General features: G+C 40.2%; 2 long non-coding RNA genes across 4 annotated transcripts in view; both read left to right on the plus strand.

Annotated features, from left to right (window-relative positions):
• LOC107034924 (uncharacterized) overlaps window positions 1–17,022 on the plus strand; it is a 131,386-nt gene that overhangs the window by 58,732 nt on the left and 55,632 nt on the right. For all 3 annotated transcript variants that reach the window (XR_012060170.1, XR_012060169.1, XR_004193251.2), the window contains one exon: window positions 14,685–14,772. This is a non-coding gene — a long non-coding RNA (uncharacterized lncRNA). The remainder of the gene's footprint in view (window positions 1–14,684; window positions 14,773–17,022) is intronic.
• LOC140686393 (uncharacterized) lies at window positions 2,695–3,786 on the plus strand. The gene is made up of 2 exons (XR_012060174.1): window positions 2,695–3,093; window positions 3,615–3,786. It is a non-coding gene; the product is annotated as an uncharacterized lncRNA (long non-coding RNA).

Genomic DNA, 17,022 nt, shown 5'->3' on the forward strand with positions numbered 1-17,022 from the left:
GAGGCTGCTCAGTCTCTTATATAAACAGATACCTGGCAGGTTCCAACTGTGAGACTTCTGAGTTGAACCCTATTTAGACTCAGAGTTGACTCCCACTGTACTTACTTATTTCCTGCAGTTCCCATGTGAACCCTCCATAATCTGCCAAATGGAAACACACACCAAACCAGCCCTACAGTGCCTTTTTTCATGACCCTTCCTTCATCTAAACCTCCTTACCACCTCCACCTCCCAAACCCCTGTCTTTTAATGCTCAGGCCCAAGGTCCCTCTTCCAAGAAACCTTCACTGAGCACCCTAGAAGTGAACTCTCTCTCCCTGCTCTAAACTCCTTAACTGCTTAAGTCACTTTCCTGGCACTTAAAATGGACTTTGTTTTGTCTGTGCAGCATCCTTTTTCGTTATCTCCGGTAATAGGAGCTACTACCACCTCTTTTCCTCTGCACACTGTCTATGTAACTCTGATATGGATACCAATCACAATAACTCATTGCACTGGACGAGGGGTAACATATACCCCGCATTGCTGATCATAGCACCCGACTGCTTTGGCCTGAATGACTGGTGAGGGATGGAGACATGTGACCAAAGCACCCCCAGTGAGTCTTGCCCTGTGATCTACCTTTATAAAATTGAGGAAAAAGAAGTTCTCTCCTTCTGCTGTGTCAAAAAACTGACATGGTGTTAAGAGGTGCCTTGATTTATATGTGTGTGTGTATGAGGTGGGGGACTCAAACCAAATTCTTGGTTTGAGTCCTTCAGTCTACTGCATTCTTCCAAGTTGCATGAACCAATGAATCCCCTTTACTGCTTAAGCCATTGTGAATTGGTTGCTGCTACTTGCAACAGAAAGAACCTGGGCTGTAAAAGAGCCTGCCCTTATAATTAACATGACTATTTATTTGGGGGCATCGTTATTATTACCTGCTAGATTACAAGCTCTTGCTGGCAAACACTACACCTTTTTCATATTTCTATTTCCTCAGTGCCTAGCATAATGCAATTAATTGCATAATGTGAGCGTAATAACATGTTCTATGAGTGAATAGCTTTGTATGCCATGCCTCAATTGCCAAGCTAAGATTAAACTATTTATTTCTCCTCAGACTGTCTCTACATAAATTTATCTGCTACCGTGTACACACTAGTATTTTGTTATATGATCTCCACAGAATGATAGGAATGTACTAGTTAGGTTTATTTCACCAAGTTAAATGAGAAGAAGACTTATTGGAAAGATACAAGGTAGCTCATACATTCATAAAACTGAACATCCAAGGCTTTGGATATTCCCAGGAAAGACTGGCCAAGGCTGGATCATGTGCCCACTCCTGGTCCTGGGGGAGGGACCAAATCCACTTAAACTACACACAGTTAGCAAGTGGGAGGGTGATCTCTCCAAGAAAAATTAATACCAGAAGAGAAGACCCTTTTAAGGTGGACTGGCAAGTCTACCTTAGACATATAACTTAGGTTCAATTTGAAGTACTTTCTATGAGCTGAGAATTATGAGGAGTGAAAAACAAGGATAGCCTATGGTCCCTGCCTGCTTTGAAGAATGGGGAAACAAGACTTGTGCACATGAAAATAAATATAATGAACAAATTAAAGCAGCATAATATTAGCATTGAGTTGAAGTTACCAGAGGTGAACGCTATGGCAGCAAGGATTGGCTTCCTGAAGACTCAAGGCCATTTGCCAAATGTGCCAAGGATTTTCAGGTCTCTATGTTTCCTTAGTCTGAAATGTGCTTTCCTCCTGTCGAAATCCCATGTATCCTGCAAGACTCAAAGACCACTTCCTCATGAAGTCTTCCCAGCTGAACACCTCCACCAAAATTCTGCCCTTCCACAGAGTCTTCTTTGTTCTTCTGTTACAGCATTTGCCTCATTCTTCTGTATGTCCTACCTGTCTTTACTATCATTCCTAAAGAATAGGGATTGTGTAGTTTTCAGTGATGGTTAATTTTATGTGTCAAATTGGCTAGGCGATGGTACCCAGTTGTTTGATCAAACACCAGTCTAGATGTTGCTGTGAAGGTTTTTTTTTTTTAAGATGTAATTAGTATTTCCAATCATTAGACTTTGAATAAAGCAGATTATCCTCCATAATGCATGGACCTCATCTGATCATTTGAAGGTCTTAAGAGCAAAGATAAGTTTTCCAAAGAAGTAATTCTTCTCAAGAATGCAACATAGAAATCCTGCCCGAGTAGCCAGGCTGCCAGTCTACTCTACAGGTTTCAGAGTTATCAACTCTCACAGTAACGTAAGCTGATTTCTTAAAATCAATCAATCATTCAATCAGTCAGTCAGTCAGTCAGTCTCTCTCTCTGGGTTTTGCATTTCCTCACATATTTAGTGAGAGTCTACTATGTGTCAGCACTGTTTTAGGCCTTGGGGATACAGTAGTGTACAGAACAATAAAAAATTCCTGCATTCATGAGCTTATAATGCTAGAGACAGAGGCAGATCATAAACAAATACATAACATGCATAGTATATCAGATGATGATATGTGCTATTAAAAATAAGGCGGAGATAGGGAGACAGGGAATACCATCAGTGGAGGCAGGGTGATGTAGTATTAAATAGAGAGGTCAGAAAGGCTTGATTGATGAGGTGTCATTTGAATAATGACAGGAAGTGAGGGATTGAGCCATATAGGTGGATATTTGCAGGGGGTGGGAGGATGCTCCAGGCAGAGAGAATAGCAAACGTCAAAACTCTGAGGTGGGAACATGCATTATGTGTTTGAGAAACATGAAGGTTCCCACTGTGACTACAGTGTAACGAACAAGGGAGAGAAGGAGAGGGAGTCAGAGATCATGTAGGCGCTTATAGGTTGGTCATATACCCATTTCTAGATAATGAGGTAGAATAAGATGTCTGCAAACTTGATTCCCTTAAAGAAAAAAAAAGAAAAACTAGGGCAAAAAATTTCTAAGCAAATAAGTTTTAAAAGCCATTGAGGCAGAGTGCAGAGGATTTTTAGGGCAGTGAAAATACTCTGAATGATACTATAATGATGGATATATGTCATTATACGTTTGTCCAGACTCATGGAATGTGCAGCACCAAGAGTGAATCCTAAGGTAATTGGACTTTGAGTGATTATGACATGTCAGTGTAGGTTCATCACTGGTAACAACTGGGGGACGTAGATAATGGGGGAGGCTGTGCATGAGTAGGGGGTATATGGGAAATCTTACAATTTTGCTGTGAGCCCAAAACTGCTCTAAAAAATAGTGTTTTTTTAAGCCATTGAGACGTGGTTTTTGTTTGTTTATTTTCAGATAAATGCAAGTAATGGAGAGACTAGTCAGATTTTAGCACCTTTATGGAAATTGATAGATATTGTTGTCTGCTTGGGATTGGATTTATCTCATTTCCTTTCCTAGGAGTGAATGACAGTTGGGAAGGGTATTTTTATTTGTTGGGTTTCTGTAATATTTTTAGCAAAGACTTTGAGTCGTCTTGCCCTGTATATCAATTCTCTCCTCCCTAGCTATATCGCAAATGTAATTGAAGTAATTAAAATAGCATGAATTTATGAAATTAAAAAGAAATCTGCAGGAGTGAGGGACTTCAAAACATTTTTGTTTCCTCATAAAAGAAACAGAGGACAACTCCTCTCCTCCCTTCCATTATGACCACGGATGTGATCATTGGAGATACAGCAGCCATCTTGAAACCAGAAAATGATCCACACCGAAGACAAAGGCCAATAACCTAATGATGGCAGAGCAGAAATAAAGAGCCTGTATTCTCGATGGCATTTTAGAGGAGCTGAACCAGCTGTAATATTAACCTGTCTCTAGGTATATAAGATAATAGATGTCTGTATTTCTTAAGCCAGTGGTTCTTCAGTGTCAGCTGTAAACCACCAGCAGCTCGGAATCACCTGGGAACTTGTTAAAAAATGCCAATTCTCAGGTTCTACACTAAACATACTGAATCAGAAATTGCAGGTGTGGGGCCCAGCAAGCTGTGGTGTAACAACACATCATCCTCTGGGTGATTTTAATACACACAGAAGTTTGAGAATTTAAACCAGTGCTTCTTGAACTTTAATGTTCATAAACATCACCTGGAGATCTGGTTAAAATGCAGATTCTGATTCAGTAGGTATACTGATGCAGTGGTTGCACCCAGATCCCCTCTTAAGGGCGGAGGCACTCATTCCCCCATCTAGGGGTGTGTTGGCAGATGATGGCCGTTGGCTGGGGACCTCCCTGAGAATTGTCTTCAGCCAAAGAGAGCTACCTCACGTAAGATCAGACCCCCGGCAAGGTGCAGCCTGCATCTGATGGCTGGTTGATACGGAGAAATAAAGTCCTACCCTTCTTCCTCAAGGCAGAGAGCTTTCAAGGGGGTATCTGATCTCTAGGCCTCCCTGTAGAGTCAGCTAAAGCCCCGCTTGCTTCATAGTTCAACTTCTCCCCACTTAAGCCTACTTTCTTCACCTCTCATAGGTGTTGTTCCCTAGATAGGGTTGCCAGATTTAGCACATATAAATACAGAAGGCCCAGTTAAATTTAGATTTCAGATAAACAAGAATAATGTTTAATATAAGCATATAAATATTGCATTATTTGTTGTTTATCTGAAATTCATACTGAACTAGGCATTCTGTATTTTATCTGGCAACCCTGTACCAATAGCACTCCCAAATAAATCTCCTGCATCTGAATCTCAGAGTCTGCTTCATGGGGATCCCACTGACAAAATGACAGTTGGCCAAATGACAGTTGGTACCAGGAGATACCAGGAGAAACAGACTAAAATGGGATTTTGGAGCTATTTCACCCCAAAACTGGCTGACAGTGAAGACCTGATCACTGGTATAGATGTTGACTCTTTGCAAATGGCTGAGGTGTAATTGTGAAAACTTCACCTGTGGGGAACTGGGCTAGAAGACTGGGGGAAGGGGATGCACTGGAGGGTCATTTGAGAGTTTCAAGAGAAGCAAATAATTATATAAGGACTTTGGAACAGGATGGCTGTTTTTCCCAGCTATTAAATACATTAGAGAAAGACAATGAAAGGCTGAGGGTCATTAATCACCTACATAAGATGAACCGGAGGCCTTCCTTAGCAGAGTATAAAGAGATTCCTATCGCCTGGAGGGCAGAAAAGGCTGAGGAGCAGAACTAGGACTTGTAAGAGTAGCAGAGTTCCAAAGAAAACTGGGTTTTCTGTCATGTCAGATCTGCTATACCAAGGTCAGGGCCCTGACTGGGAAGAAGTGGGACCCTAAGATTTGGGATGAGAGTCTGCATCGATGAACTCAGTATCTGTGAACTCAAAATCCTCTGAGTCAATGCACTAAAAATTCCTCTGAATCCTCTGGGCCCCCGGAAGTAGCCCACTTCTCCCTGTTAAATGTTACCATTCCCCCCTTTTCTTGAAGATGATTCTGGGGGTGCTGCCTTGCAGGACAATTCATGCCTTGTATAGGATCCATTCTCATTTTCTCTCCTTTGCTGCAAAACCAATAACTAGGGTCAAGGCACAACATAATCTAACAGGGGAAGTCTTAGGCCTGCTGAGGGAGGAAAGGACTGTACACTAAAGGAGCGGTAGGGGCTAGTCTACCTATACCCTTAGGAGCTGGGAGAGCATATAGGCCATAGACTGAGTTCCCTGGGAAACAGACTCAGGTTGCTAGATCAACGAACACTGAATAAGATTGGATAACAGAGTTTATTGATGTGGGACCCATGATATAAGATTTAACACCTGTTAAGGATCCAGGGAAATGGTGTTATTAAGCTTTCTGTTTGCCTTTTGGAGTCTTAAAAAAGTGACAATCCACTCTAAGTGAAGCAGAAATGCTGGAGCTATCATGGCGAATCATGAAGGAAGAGATCAAAAGGCTGAGAGAAGTCGGCATATTAGAGTGGATATTCTGTATAATGCCAGAAAACCCACCAGCCAGCTGTGTTCCATGTGGGCCTGGAGGACATTCTATCTACCAAATCCATAAGAAATGTTTACTGGGGGAACCAGCAATACTAAGAAATTTAGTGTGGTTGTTATGTGTGGGCCAGTGTTAACGGTAGGAAATGCTGTTACAAAACCAGGTTCTAAGAACATTGGGGCTGATAGGATGCCAGGTGATAGCACTTAAACCTCAGAAACAAGGTGGGCCCAGTTATCATAATAGCAGCACCATAGAGACAGTCAGGAGGAACCGATCCAAGGAGAGCTATGGAGAAGGTCAATAAGAATGTGCCTCCTAGGGGCTAGATGAGTCACAAAGTGAGTTGTTCAATCTATACAACCAGAAGAAATCAAGAGTGGATAATTAGGAGTTTGAGGGCAGTCAAATAACTTAGAACCTACTGACTGAAGGAGAGGCCAGGTCTCCAGGAAGAAGCACCACAGAAAGTATGTATGATCATTCCTTCAATCCTTCTTCAAAGGAACCAATGGCCATCTCCTCAGGAAAGGGTGATGCCCAAATATATTAGGGATTGTTGCATACAGAGCCTGACTTGACATTGATCCTTGGGCACCCAAAGCTTTATCACAATCTCCCTGTTAGAGTGGGAGTGTTCTGGGGCTAGGTAATGAATAGATTACACTGTAGCTCACAGTGGATCCAGGGACCCATCTCACTTTGCTCAGTCTCCAAATGTATAATGACATGAGTGTACTTGTGAGTTAGCAGATCCCCCACATTCCTGTCAGGGAATTTTACTTTCCTTACAAGCTAATAAATTAGCCTGTTATTATTTCATGGATGCTAGTAGGATATAAAACTCCTGGATCAGAAACAGGACTTTCTAACAGCACAGTAAGCAGCATGAGCGGCATATTTACCTCACTTCTCCTTTCCCTTAAGTTCCTATGGGGGTAATGTGGACACTCCAGATGGATGCCTGCATGCAGTAGATTGCATTATGGGAGATTACTGAGCTTCCAGAATCTACCATTTTTATAATAAGTGCTATGCAGTCCTGTTCTTTGTCTTGGAGGGAGATGTCAGCTCATCTCTCAAGGTTCTTTGCTGCAGACACAACCCTGAGAAATTTCCTGGATAAACAGTAGTTATGACCTTGACATAGGTCTTGGCATACCCAACAAGAATGTGCGGGGATATTCAGAACCCATGGCAGATTCCCTTTCCCAACAATCTGTTCTTTTGCCAGTAGGATAAGTGCTATTATAGTGGGTGAGGTCAAGAAGAAGCCTCTGAAACTGCTCCCTCTTGCCCATCTGAGAGAGTAAATCAGAAACAATATTGTGTTCTAGAGAACACAGCAGAGATGAAAGCTACCTCTAAAGACTTAACAATGCAAGAGTAAGGTTACCTCATTTAATTCACCAATCTAATCCAAACAGAAATGCTAGGAAGAAACTGAAGGATGGAAAACTCATCTAACTAACTAGTAACCACAACTGTAGTTGCTGTGTTGCAAGTGGTATTTTTGTGAGAGCAAACTAACATGGTTTCAGGTATGTGGTATTAGCCATTAATCTGACAAATGCTTTCTTATCCATCCCTGTCTGGAAGATCGCATTCACCTGGGATGGACAACAGTAAATATTTACAGTCTTGACCCAGGGCTATGTTAGTTCTCTTGACCTCTGTCATAATACAGTCTGAAAGAACCTTGACTACCTGGATGTTCTGCAGAACAACACTTTGGTCCATTATGTTGATGACATTGTGTTATTTGGATCAGATGAGCAAGAAATGCAAACACTTGTTGGAGACCTATGTAAGACATATGTGTTTCAGAAGGTTCTACAAAGATTCAGAGGCCTGTCCCACTAGTAAAGTTTTTGGGGGACCAGTGGTCAGGCATACTGGAGCATCTCCTCCAAAGTAAAGTTCAAATTATTCCATCTTGCACTTCTCACCACTAGGAAGGAAACAATACCTGGCAGACCTCTTTGGGTTTTGGAGGCAGCATATTACACACTTGGGAATATTGTTTTAAACTTTACCAAATCAGAGGGGAGGGTACAGCTCAGTGGTACAGTGTGTGCCTAGCATGCATGAGGTCCTGGGTTCAATCCCCAGTACCTCCATTGAAAATAAATAAACCTAATTATCTCCCTCCCTCAAAAAAAATTTAAAAAAAATTAAACTTTACCAAATCAAAAATAAGTCTACCAGCTTTGAGCGAGACCCAGAGCAGGAAAGGGCTCTATGGCAGTTCCAGGCTGCAGTGCCAGCAGCTCGGCTTCCTGGTCCACGTGACCCATCACGTGCTATGGTATTAGAGGAATCTGTGATGAGAAGACTCATCATGCGAAGTTTATGCCAGTCCAAATGTGAAAATCACAGTTGACACACAGGGCTCTGGAGCAAGGCAATGCCAGCTGCAGCAGAGAATCGTGCACTGTTCAAAAACTGGCTCTTGGCATGCTGCTGGCTCCTGGTACGGACGGCACATCTGATCAAGTAACCGTGTGGCCATAGCTGCCCATTTAAGGCAAAAGATCAGCAGACCTAGTAGCAACCCATTGTAAGATGGAAGCAATGCTTCCAGAATTGGGCGTATGCAGGGCCAGAGGGCTCAAGTAAGTGAGACATAAGCAAATGACTGATACCCCCATGTTATCTACTGTTGAACTGGTACCACTCAATCAGCTCAAACCTGTGTTCAGGCTAACTTCCAGAATGTCAGAGTAAAGACCTTTGAAAATCTGCCTTTCCATAAAAGCAGCAAGAATAATTATCAGAATCAACTTGTTCAGAACTTTGGAAATTAACAAAAGACTTGCCGCAATGCTATGAACATTGTGTTCATTTTTTGGCATGTTCATTTTATTGGCATATAACTATTCATAGTATTCTCTTGTGATTGTGTATATCTCTGTGGTATGAGCTGTTATTTCTCCTCTTTCTTTTCTTATTTGTTTTTTTGGGGGGGAGGTCCTCTCTTTTCTTCTTGGTGAGCCTGGCTAAAGATTTATCAATATGTACCTGAGTATATTTTACTACATTTCTCACTAAACGTTAACCTTTATTTATCACTTTAACAATCTTTTCCTGATTTTCTTATGAGGCTTGAATGGAATTCTTTTTTTTTTTAATTGAAGCATAGTCAATTTACAATGTTGTGTCAATTTCTGGTGTACAGCATAGTAGTTCAGTCATACATATACATACATATTTGAGTGGAATTCTATTTTTGAACTTAAGTCCTGAAAGCTGTGTCTCAGTAATATCCTTTCCAAGGTTCACATAGAAACTTCCGGATTTGAGGATATTTTGCCATCCAAACCTCTGCTCTGGCTTCCTTAATCAGTCACTACCCATTTAGTGACCTTGTTTGGGAGTTGAGCTAAGTAATGCGATGTCCTGCCTCAGGTTCTGCTTCTAGTTTCTTCCCTTCTCCTTCACAGCTGACATAACTGAAGGGCTCTTTCTGGTCCTGTAAGGGTATCTCCACCCAAGCAGCCTCTGAGAAGAGAGGACGTCAGCCAAGAGCCCAGCTACCCTGTCTATTAGTTTCTCACTCAGCATAGAATCACCACTTTAGCAATCAGTAACCTGCCTCTGACAGAGATATTTACAAAATCTTCCTTTAAGCCAGAATTTTTTTCTAAATGGGTCAACATGTCTAGCAGAATACATGCTATCTTTAAAGTCAAAAGCCAATGTTTAAGCCCAAAACAGCATTTCAAAACAGAATTGTATAATGTATTTTTATCGAAATTTACTATGAGGAGAACAAAAGGAAATGGATTTAGGTCTAGATTTGCTAAAAGGAAGAAACTTCTGAAAATATAGATTATATATCAAGACAGATTATTAGAGATTGCTTTCCTTGTGGATTTTTAAAAATAGATCATTCTTCTTGAATGATTTAGCTGCAGATCTGCTTGGAAGGAAGAACTGAAATAAATGCTCTCTTGAGGTCCCCTACGGTTTGCCTAATCTGTGGTTTCTGACAACCCTTGTCCCCACCCACTGACTTTATCCCAGGTCCTCCTGGCATAGCAGAGATATGGAAGTTGATGGGAAATAGATTCTGGTAGTGACATTCAGATTACTTCACTACAAGAATTAAGAAGAAATGATTAAACCGCTGTCAGTCCACCAACTGAGCAGTTAGCACAAGCAGGCAATATGGCATAATCCTCCAGTTATTTCTAGAATCTTGATGATTCAATCAATCCATTCTTGAATAAATAAGGAAAATAATTACCCCATCTCCAGAGAAATACGGTAAAGCTGTGATTCCAGTCTGAATGTGATACTGATCAGAACACAACAGTGATATTCTTTTCTTCCTACTCCTTCATGATGACCAACTGTTATTCAAAGTCTAATACATATGACAGTCTTTTAAAAAGTGTGTGATTCATGCTGTACCTTTATTGGAAATTCTATAGGATGCATGTAACTGGCATAAATCTTATAATATGAATCAGTTTTTCAAGAAATGTATCTTTCTTCATTTTTCTGCAACTTAATTTCTCTCTCTCTTTTTAGTATCATTCTGCCAAGTGACAGATACTAAAGTCCAGTGAGTTTAGGATTTCCAGTGCTCTTTTCTTCTGAGATACAGGGACTTCCATAGTGCCAGAGCATCATGGTGGGAATGGCTAGTGTCTTGTCCCTGTTCATCAGTCTATGCTGACATCTGCTAAAATGACATCTGCTGAAACATCCTGTCTGATTCCTCTGTCTCTAGCCCAAGTGGCTGTTCCATTGTCTCTCCTCTTGATTGTAGAACCTCTCTGGATATGCTTTTTCATGTTTCACTTCCACGTTCCCTCACCATTCCTAAACTGCAGAAAACTTAATGGAGTATCTAAGCTCCTGTCCCAAGAATGTGTTATGTGGGGGGAGAAGCTTCTCCCCACACCACACTGAGGCCCAGGAGATGCATTGAGACTGCCTCTGTCCTGCCTGCCAAGGCACAGATATTTCTTCTGTGCCCTCATCAAGCTGAGTGAGGAGGACTCTGGTCTTGAAACCTCCCTGGGCTCCATCTGTGGATGCACCACAGGTTTCCTCTACCAGATGAGATGAATTGGAGACAACCCTGCACTCCTTCTTAGGAACCCACCAGTGTCTAAACTTTCTTCTTTCCTTCTGATTTTTCTCTCTTCACCTTCCAATCCAGGTAGACTTTATTTGGTCTTAGAGGTGACACAGATCTTCCAAACTGTCCATGCTCAGAGAGCTTCAGGGTTTGGGTTTGTCATACTCAAAAATCCTCTTCTGCTGTAGCAGCCCTTCCCCAAGGTAATCAGTGCTTCATAGTATAGCTTTAAATGGAGGTATAAGCGAACTACCAGGAATTAAAAACGTGTCTGTTAATATATCAAAATATGGTGCCACTATACTGCTATAATAGAAATTTAATGACAAGAGGCAATGAGAGCTGGGAGGTTTCAGTGCCGGGTGAGAAGCAGAGCATCCCCCACTCCCTGCCCCCCTCTCTCTGGCAGTGCGTAAAAGCCACATAGCTATTTCTTTTGGTTCAGCATGATTTTAGTTTTTATTGCAGTCTCAGGCAGGTATCTATTACTGTATCAGTTGAGGTTTTTTTCATCTGCATCTCAGAAACCTTTTCCAGGGAAAAGGAGAGTATGTTTCTCTGCTACTCAGGGTTTGAATTAATGCCTAATCCTCCTTAATCTTGGGAGAGGGAGTCCCTCATTGGGTACATGATGGCTGTCCACATACCCTCAGATTGGAACACTGGCAAGAAAAAATAGAAATAAATGAATCTCCCCTACCTTGGAATTTAGTTCTTTCAACAGATTGCGTTAGCACTTGAAATCACTGCCTTAACTACTAAAATTGATTAAATTAGCAGCTCTGTATTTTGCCAAGATTTTTATAGGCTTTTTTCCCCCTTCTCAACAAATTAAAACCTGGCTTGGAGAGGAGCGTAGTAGACTGGAGACATTTCTCCTCCTGTTGCTGGATGCTGGTGTAGCAAGCTTTTGACAATTTTCAAAAAAAGAAATTAAATTCTTGATTACTACTCCTTATGTGTCTTATGTCAGGACTGCAGTATGAGTGTGTGGGAGGAGAACTGATGGAACATTGAGAGTTTAATAAATATTTGTAACTTGGAGTTTTAAAATGATTGAGTCACAGAAGGATATTATTATTACTATAAAAGTAGAATGATTTCATTTCAAAGGTAATGCTAGATCTTTAGTAATATGTTAATGAGGTGAATAAAATATTCCATGATATAAATGTCAGACTACTACAAACTAACAGATTTAAAACATTTAAAATTTGTCATAAAATGCAATAACTGCTAACAATCACTCACTGTCCAGAATGGTAACAGTCTTCACAATCTAGAAAGATATAATATTCAACTTAAATAGTGCAAAAAATGTGGTAGAATGATGAAGAAGTATGTATTATGATGTTCAACTGATATTATAATCTCAACTTCCAATTCAAATGAAACATTTTTACTAAACTCTTTCACTCACAACTTTTAAAATATGTATTTTTGCTTGTGTTATAATTGGAAGTGAAAATGGGACACAAAAGCATTTATATAGGATATATATATGTACATATATATGATGATCACAGCAATTTTTTTTTAACTACATGAATAAAAACCTAAAAGGAAATGCCATGAAGTTTTATTAATGGTTATCTTTTGATAGTGGGCAGTTTGATTGTAATGTATCCTGGTGTTTGTCTCTCTCTTTCTCTCTTTTTTTTTTTAAGGTGTTGGGTAAGGATTTTTTTTATTTCTTTTTCCTTTTTAACATTTTCAACACCTTCTCTAATAAGGATGTATTTCTTTTATGTTGACCAAATGAATTAAAAACTCTACTTTTGAAAGTAAGTCTTTATTTCCCACACTGTCACTTGTGTTTACTAAGTACAATATTTGCTTTCTTTGTGCTCCTCCTGATTGTTTGGGAAAGTGGTATAAGCAAGAATTAAATGCTAAAGTGGTTGCTGAGATGCAGCAATCTGCTCTGCATAGTGTTACCAGGAAGCACGTATCAGAACAAGGATCAAAGACACTTTGGTCTTCAAAGTAGTAAAGACACTGAATCGTCATAATTTCAGTTTAACTCCCCTCCCTCTGTGACTAGATAGATGGCTTTGCTTTTGAACTGCCCACTGTAAAGGCCCAGGTGTGTGAATGCTCAGATCTTTCTATGGTTGACAACCGCTTCCTTTCACATTTCATTTTGCATAATGATTTCAGTATAGGAATGTCATGGTGTAAAGTGGTAGGGAAATATAAGGTGCTAAAATGAGGTAAAGCACTAGTTAAAAGGCTGTGGCATTGCCTGTCAGTTGCTGTTGAGGTTTCTGCAGATTTTATCTATACACTCAGGGAATTCTACTGATGAGGAAGGCAATAGAATCTGAACAGCCAGGATCAAAAGGAGAGGATGTCTTTGATCATCTATTTGACTGAAATTAATAGTCACAATTTACTTGAGTATTTTGTAGGTGCTCAACTCATCCGAAATAACTATTTCTCATATACTTTTAACACAGCTGTTGGCATTGGTTTGTACAAAAGTGTGTTTAAGAGTCTAAGAAAACAGGTATGCATTTTCCTGATTTACCTCCGTACTGGAGTGCAAAAGAAAGACATCAGGCATGAAGTCATGAATCCTATAGGTGTTGCCAAGGTGGACAGATTCAGGAATTAGTTACTTTCAAGTAGATCTTAATTAACACGTTTGTAACAGTAACTATTTTTTCAGGTTCTATTCTGCCCCAGTTCTGTACACTAAGAAAAATCACTATTTTATTAAGCTTGTTTTGAGAGCCTTAGGGGCAATCCCTAGTGCTGTATCTCAAAGATCATCTTCAAAATTTTATAAATAAGTGGTTTAAATGAATCATCAAAGATTGTTTCAATGTTTCCCTGTCAGAGGCAAACTTGGGTAATCATTTAAGATGTTAAGTAAAAGAAAGATGCAATGTATATAACAAGGTGTAGAGTAGAAATCACAAAAATATAGGTTTCCAGGACAGAATAAGCCTTGATGGGTGCCCCACCTGAGAATGTTTAGAATATGATACAGCTCTGAAGTCTGTCAAAAAAGACTCCCATCTTTTTTTTTTTTTTCTGTAGTAACACCTTTGTGCCTGTCAGAGTCCATGTGCTAGGACTAATTGAACCAGGGTGGCATGGAGGGGCTGGAATATTGGCTAAATGAAAAGCTTCCTAGGTCTAGAACATGATCAGGAGTGGATAATGACCTCCAAGTTCTGGCAAATCAGAAGTGATTAGTACAGGTGGAGCAAAGCCTACATCTAAGAAAACCTAGATAAATCAGTCAGTCCCAGATAAATAGAGGTACAAGGGTGGAACCAAGAGTAAAGAAATGCTAAAGAGTTGAGCTGGACAATGGGTCTACCTGTGGGAAGGATTCTGAGAGCAGAGACCCGGTAGCCAGAAGTGGGTTGACAGTTGGGATGGATAGACAAAGACCATGTCAGGATCAGTTCCTCATCTATAAAGGGTGATAATAATAAAACCACCCTCAAGATGTTATTGAAAGAATTAAATGAGGTAATGCCTGCAAGAAAACAAAACAAAACAAACAAACCCTCACCAGGTAACCAAAAATGGATCCAGAACAAGAAAGAGCATAAAAGAGGCAAGCAAAGTTGATGCCCAGGATGGATGCCCAGGATTCTTTGAATGGCTTTTAAATTTGTCAAAGTTTTCTAATCAGTGCTTCTTCTCACTTCCAGAATCTCAGAGGCTTCTGGGACTGGAGTCTTGTCATGCCTCCGCCTAACACCAACTCTATAGAAATATGATTTCATTACCACAACTAAGGTAAGGTTCTACGTAACAAAGCTATTTCTGCCATCCAAAATAATGCATATCGATGACAATTTGTTTTCATCTGCTTAGCATTAACTCCCAGTAGGGGAATAATCTTGTAGGCAAATACATTATCTCATACCAGATCATAGACTCTCAAGACCAAAGGGACCATGGAAGACAAAATAGTCCAACAAGATACTTCAACTAGCTACAGCATCCCTGTATGTGTTGTCTATTGCTCCCCAATATTAATAGGCTTAAAACACAGTTATTATCTCACACAGTTTCAGAGTATCAGGAATCCTGGAGTGGCTTATCTGTGTGGTTCTGTTACCTGAAAACCAGGTTTACCTCTTGGTGGGTGTTGAGCCAAAAGACACAACCAAGCCAAAGATCTGGAGAAGGAAGGATTTATTACTTGCAACAAGTAAGGAGACCACCGGGAATCTTTCCCAAAGCAGTGTCTCCCTGAACAGCAAAATTGGGGAAGTTTTAGGCTAAAGGTAGACACATATTCGTTATAAGGAACCCCCTACCTTATCTTCTTACAATGACACCACCCAACATTTCCATTTCCACTATATTATACAAATTTTAGTATGTATTCTTGTCGTATTATAATACTTCTGAAATCATGATGTCTCTCTTATGGTTAATTTATTTGAATAAGGTAGTGTCATTTTTCCTGAAAAACCATTATGAAATCAATGGTGCTTCTTACAGTCACTGACATTTCAGAGTTGAGGAAATCAACCTGCCAGTATTAACTTGCTATCAAAGTTTTGTGTCATCAGAAAATTTGAGAGGTATACATGTAAGTCATTTGCAGCTGAACGCAGAACAATCTAACAGGGATAGATAGGAGATTCTGAATTTCGGTCTGAAAATCAGCTGCACAGTTTCAAGAGGAGAGATATGTGGCTCAACAGCAACAGATCTAGGAGTTTTAGTTGACTGAAAACTTGATAAGAATCAATCATGAGATACAATTAGGCAAAAAGCAATCTGTGTAAATAGAGTTTCAAGCTCAAGTTAGGATCCTGTCTTCTCCATTTCCTTCTGCCCTCCAGCAAAGTACGAGGCTGCTTCTGCCCATACACTTGAAAAGTGAAGCCATGCCTATGAGCAAGCGACCAAAATGAAAAACAGATTATCACAGAAAAAAATAGTCGAAGAAATTTGAGTTTCTCGTCACTCCAGTGACTGGAGTAGCATGTCTTCAAATAGTTGACTGTCTTGTGGAAGAACATTTTGGGATTGAGTTAGAACCGATATGTGGAAGTTATTGGAGATATTAACTCAGTACAAGTTAAACCATACTGCTCTTCAAAAATGGATTTGTTGCCAAAAGATTGGCCTCCGTCCCTGACAAGCCAAATTGAAACTCAGAGACGGAGTCTTGGAACTTAAAAAAAGAGAGAAAGCTTTATTATTTTGCTGGGCAAAGGAGACTCACAGCAGGCTGGTGCCTTCAAAACTATGAACCCACCTTTGGGATGGGGTAGGGTGATTATATAGCCATTGCTCAAACAATAAAACATAGGTAACAATTAACAGAATCATTTTCTCGTCATAAGACTTAGAGTGGCGTCATGATGCCTCCAGGCAACCAATTCTATAGAGAATATTGTTTGTCACTTTTTCTGTCTTTTTTTCCCGACTGGAATAAAGCAGAAACAGTAAAATTAATAGCTTTATTGTAACAACGGGCCTGGAGCTGTGAGTAGCAACTGGTCAGTCAGGTCAGTTACCATTTTAAGGGCAAGCATAAGAATAAGCAATCTGTTAGCCTAAATGTGGCCATTTTATTAATCCTCCTTCAGATGGAGCTGCCTCTCAGTCTAGCTACCCATCTCTGGAGGTGCTTATGATAAAATCAGATGACATCTTACAGGGAATTGTGGTAGCCAGACTCTAAGATGGCTCCCCTGATCCATAGCTCCTGGGATTCATGCCTCTGTGTCATCCTCTCCTTGACCGTGGGCTGGACTTAATGATTTATAATGAATAGATAAGGCAGTATGACTTAGAGACAAGGTCCTAAAAAAGCAATACAGCATTATTCTTTTTTTCTTGTACCACTTGCTCTGGGGGAAGCCAGCTGTAATGTATTAAACAGCTGAATGGAGAAGCCCACATGGTGAAGGGCAGAAAGTTTCTTACCAATAGCCATGTGAGTTTGAAGTGAATCATCTAGACTCAGTCCAGACTTCTTAAGTTGACTGCATTCCTAGCCGACAGTTTACCTGCAATCTCATG

Source organism: Vicugna pacos, chromosome 16 (assembly GCF_048564905.1).
Source record: "Vicugna pacos chromosome 16, VicPac4, whole genome shotgun sequence".
Classification (NCBI taxonomy): Eukaryota; Metazoa; Chordata; class Mammalia; order Artiodactyla; family Camelidae; genus Vicugna; species Vicugna pacos.